Source organism: Poecilia reticulata, unplaced genomic scaffold (genome assembly GCF_904066995.2).
Source record: "Poecilia reticulata unplaced genomic scaffold, P_reticulata-male-v2 Scaffold_140, whole genome shotgun sequence".
In the NCBI taxonomy this organism is placed as follows: Eukaryota; Metazoa; Chordata; class Actinopteri; order Cyprinodontiformes; family Poeciliidae; genus Poecilia; species Poecilia reticulata.
The window spans coordinates 1-5,323 of record NW_027675238.1 but is presented as its reverse complement, the minus strand read 5'-3'; the positions used below and the strand labels follow the sequence as shown (position 1 = coordinate 5,323).

General features: G+C 34.2%; 1 long non-coding RNA gene across 1 annotated transcript; it reads left to right on the top strand.

Annotated features, from left to right (window-relative positions):
* Positions 1-414: 414 nt before the first annotated feature.
* On the top strand, positions 415-1,631 carry LOC145550663 (uncharacterized). Its single transcript, XR_014086521.1, has 3 exons — positions 415-456; positions 734-880; positions 1,560-1,631. It is a non-coding gene; the product is annotated as an uncharacterized LOC145550663 (long non-coding RNA).
* Positions 1,632-5,323: the final 3,692 nt, after the last annotated feature.

Here is a 5,323-nt window from a genome sequence, read left to right as displayed (position 1 = left end):
AAAAAAACTTTGTGAGGGCCAATCATATGTGATGAGGAGCTACGCCCTCAGGGGCTCAGAGCGCCCCTTATCATCAACGTCACTCCGGCCACGCAATTTATAAAGGTCCAAAGGTGAATGTTACTCCAGAGCTTCTACAGAAAGCAGAGGATATTTAAACCCAGCAGCACCAATGGCCCATCTGGAGAAGGCAGCGGAGTCAAAATGACTGAAGACGGTGCAAGGCGAACTTGTGTGTGTAGGATTTTTCTTATATTTGTCTAAAAATTTTCCATAAGAGAGGACTTAATTTGCTAACTGTAAATCTCAACGGGGTAGAAGATAACATGAAAGGCCCCATTACAGAACAATATGCGAACTCTAAAAGTACTTTTCTTGTACTTCTCAGTTTGCTGCGGTCAGGCTTGTGATGTCGGGAAAATGATGGTGCCAATCCGGACAGTGCGGCTGAAAGAGGTATAATAACTTGTTTTAAGACTTGTTCAAAACTGCAGTTGTCATTTATTTTTAAAACAAATAATATTTGGATAAAAAAAGGTAAGTGCCTAAGGAAATGGCATGTGTGTGTCAAGTTCATGATACAAAACCAGGTTTTTTGTCATGAACCAGCTTGCATGTTAATTTTGCAGCGTCTGGTCAGAGAAGGTAGATTGGTGGGTTTTGTTTGTTTGACTTTTTGAGAACTCTTGCATAAATCTCTAATTTTTTTTGTCAATAATTCTTTTAATTACAGGGCAGCTGCACAATGCCCGTCTCCCTTTGGAGGGAAGCAACCCTGGTGGAACTGGCAATTGGCCAACGGGTCAAAATTACTCATGTTCGGTGCCAGGATTCTGGCTATGGATTACAGCTGCAAAGCACAACCTTTACAACAATTCAGGTATGTTGTCAATTCCTGAAGAAGTAAATTAATCTAATTTTAAGTAGATTTAGACATTTAAAGCAAAATGTGCATATATTTTAAAATTGAGGCCTTCTAATTAAAATTATTTGCTAAATTTTGGAGATATACACAAAGTGTGAAAAGTGCCACTGCTCAGAGCTAACCTTGTAATTTTTTGTCAACTTCAAAATTATGGAATGGATTATTACATATTTTGATATCCTGGAAACCATTCAATATTTTCTGACTCAAGTCTATTATGCTTTGCCAAAAGAAGACTTAAATAAAGGAGAAACAACAATTAACATAAATGCACCACAAATCTGGAACCAACATCCACAATGTTAATGTTTTTGATGATGGTGTGTGACCAAATGTCATGCTTGTTGTTGTTGCTTCATTTACAGTTGCTGACTGTATGATATTTTATTATATGAATAACTTTGAACTTGCTGATTGATGAAATGCACAAAACAATGATCTTGGACTTAAAAAAACGTAAACCTGAAGGAAATAGTATATATAGCAAAAGATCAAACAAGTTGCTACTGTTATTTGACATTTAACATTGGTGTTGGTTTCTTCTTTTGTTCTTATTTTTAGATGACAACATGAAAATTGACATACCTGATTATATTTCTAATATAACATACTATATTTTGTACTGTATTAACAGGAAAAAATGGAAGACAAAAAAGCGGCTGTAGTCATTGGTGTCATGGACACTGAAGACGAAAATGAAAACATGTCCTCCTGGAAAGTGATGAAGTCTATCGGATTGCTGCAGATTTGTGGAGTCCGTTTGATGAAATGCTGGAAGACGGGAGCCTTGTCGTGGATATTGAGGTTCACGGAAATGAGATCAAAAAATAATCAAAAAATAATTGCAATTTAAATAAAATAAATGTTTTCAGTTAGTTTTTCAACTTTTTTCAACTATTAAATTTTTGACTAAAATCTGGTTATGCTTTTTAATGGTATTTGTTATGTTTCCCTCTTGAAATTTAGGTCTTTTAGAATTGTTTTGCTTGCTTGTTATAGTTCATAAAATAATCAGTTAATCTGTTCAAATTTAATTGGTGATTACTATATAATGACACTTTCTTCATATAACATAAACTTTGGTAGTGACATTTACACCATATGTATACATACAAGTGGAAATCCTTCACTTATTCAGTGATTGTGAGTCTAAAAAGTAGTATGATGAAATTTAACTTATACAATCATATCCCTTTCCATGCATTATTCACGTTTCTGCCTGTTTTAAATATTCTCAACTCTTCCGGCGCTAGAGGGGGTAAAATGAATTAAACTTCACTTTTTGACTTTTTTCAGGTTATTCAGGTATATGTACATCTGTGTGTGTGCGTGTGTGTTTGGTGTTTGTGTTATTACTCTGACGGTGAGGCTGTGAACCTGCTGTGTTGTGCTTAAAAGTAAAGGGAGAAAACGTTAAAGTACAACTGAAAACCACGTATTTCTTTAAGTCTGTAACAGCGCAGCTGCTGAAAAAGATCTGAAAAAAGTCGGTTAGCAAGTGCTAACATGTAAACAAATTGCAGTTCCTATTTGCGGCAGAAGTTGTGCCCATATATTATACAAAGTTCAAACCTTCATTTACACCATATACATGCAAAATGTACCATTGTGCACTGTGTAATATACATAACAATGAACTGACAGCTCTTCTATGATTCCTCACATTGTGATGAAATCACGCACAAATCAGAGACTAAATTGCAGCAAAATTTTTCCTACCATCTCAAAACTTAAGATTCCTCGCTCAAAGCATTAAAATTATATAAATTCTACTATAAAATAAGAGATCACAATAAAAAATACCACTTTTATCAGTTCCCAAAACGTGGGTTTCTGCACAGTCAGGTTGGAGAAATCCCCCTCCGCACCATTTAGCTTTTAGTTTCCACGCACGAAGCAGGAAGATAACGGGGAGGGTAATCAGCTTGGCTCGTGTGATCTTTGAAGCAGGAGCGCCGTTGTTAGCACCTCATTCAGAGCTGCTAAAAATTCATTCAGAGAGCATGGGAGGGGGTTCAGGTGAATTTCGACCCTGACGTGAGGTTACAAAGCCAATATTTTCAAGTATCCAAAGTTAAGAGTCTTCTCTGTGTCAAGTCATACCGAACATTGTCGGTCAGCCGACCGAAAATTTACTTTCTACACCGTATTTGATGACAGGGCATGTAAATGGACACGCCCTTAAATCCGTCAGCTGATTTTAATTAGCCGGAAAACCATAACATTTGGGCAAAAAATGTATGCCGGATAGTTTTTGAAGAATGAAAGCCTTTAGCGGACCATAAAAAATAAAAAAATAAAAATCACGTGTAGCGGTTTTTTACGGAGATTGCCGAAGTCGGGTTTGAGAGGTTTAAATAGTGATAAAACTGAGGCATGTTATTTAATTCATATTTGTTCTCTTGATTTTGCTTTTCTTTTTGTCATTTTCAGAAGACAACATGTAAACTAACCTGATTGTAGATAAATAACATAAGAGACAAAAAGGCAGGAGAAATCCAAACCTGAGAGTATTGCTCAATAGATAATGACAACCCAAACAAGCGAGAGGTTAATATTGAAAATGACAAAACCATTAACATTTCTGTTGATGAGAAGAGACGCATCAGAGCAGATACAAGGGCAAAACAATATAATTATTGTTAATATATGAATCGAAGCGTCAATCTTCCTACCTAAGAGTCTTCTACTTTTTTGCATTCAGCAGCAGTCATTCAAAAATATGTATTCTCAAGAGTGCATATTTGCAATCTTATAATTCTCATAGCCATTCTCAAGACTATCTCTTTAAGCTCATTTATATATAAATATATATATATATATATATAATAATATATATATATATATATATATATATATATATATTATTATATATATATATATATATATATGTATTCATCAACAGAACGCTGTTCATGACAGTGATGAAAAAGCAATGCTATTTAATAAACTAAATCTAATACATTATTATATATAACATTATATATATATATAATATATATATATAATATATATATATAATATATATATATATATATATTATATATATAATATATATATATATATATATATATATAATATATATAGCACGGTTAAAACAATGACAGAGGTGTTTCAGTAAGATAAGGAACAAGACAAATAACCAAAAGAAGACATTTTGTGTAATTATAATAAAGAGAATTCCAACCAGGTTACATTATTACTAAATAAATATTAATTTATGAACGGCTGTGCTTTGTAATTTGTTCTTCATACATCAATATCAGAATATTCTATTCCTATTCTATTGTTATAGCCACTAATCATATTTAAATATGCTGAACTATGTAATAAAACATACTTAAAAATACAATTGCTTATAAAGCTTTGACAGATGTTTGAATATGGTTTCGAGTAACAAAAAGCGTGTATGAGGATAAATGGGCTGATACGTCATCGTGACTGTTAAACACATAACACTGAGTGGGTGGACCGCTCCAAGATGGCCGCCCTAAATCTGGTCAGCTACAACTAGTGAGAGCGGTCATTCATCAACAGAACGCGTTCATGACAGTGATGAAAAGCAATGCTATTTAATAAGACTTAAATCTAATACATTTGAACTTTGAATAAAAGCCACAGTAAACATGAGTAACGAAGGGAAATAAGGAGTATATCTGATTTTGAATCTATTATTTAAATTTGCTTAAATGGTTGCACCTCCGGTTTGCACCTGTGGTTTTGTGTAATCCTAATCTGGCCCGCCGTTAATTTATTAACTGCGGAATGAAGAAAAAAAGACCTATAAGTATGGATGTGACCATGACTCTGAGGTGGATAATTTCTCCCAATGCCCGCTTTTGCCGACAGTCCTGCTTTAGTGTGTTAGTTGTTATGTCTTGGCGAGAACAAGAGCACAAACAAGACACGTTAACCTGCCACGGCTTTATGGACATGCGCAGTTGAGTGGCTTTAAGTGGCGTCAATGAACGTCACCAGCATTTGATGAGCGCCTCTCCCACAGTAAATTACATTTATATTTCTATTTAATATTTTTTATGACAGTGATGAAGAAGCAGTGTTATTTAATAACAGTTTATGCCAATACATTTTGAACTTTCAACAAAAGTCACAGTAAGGCATAAGTAACGAAGGGAATTAATAATTAGTCTATATAATTTGAATGTTATAATAATTCTAATTCGATAAAAAATAAATGCAGTTCAAAATGTTTGTTTCAAAACCCGAATTGTACATGAGACTTAAAATTGGTGCCAAATCTTTCTTGAATTGATTAACAAGCATGTAAAAGCCACAGTCGTAATCGAAGTGGAAAGTCTGAGTCCTCCTGAATGCCTCTGACGCATGACGTGACGTTCTTTGCCGTTACTTCTCACCTTCGTTTGTCCCCAACAGGTA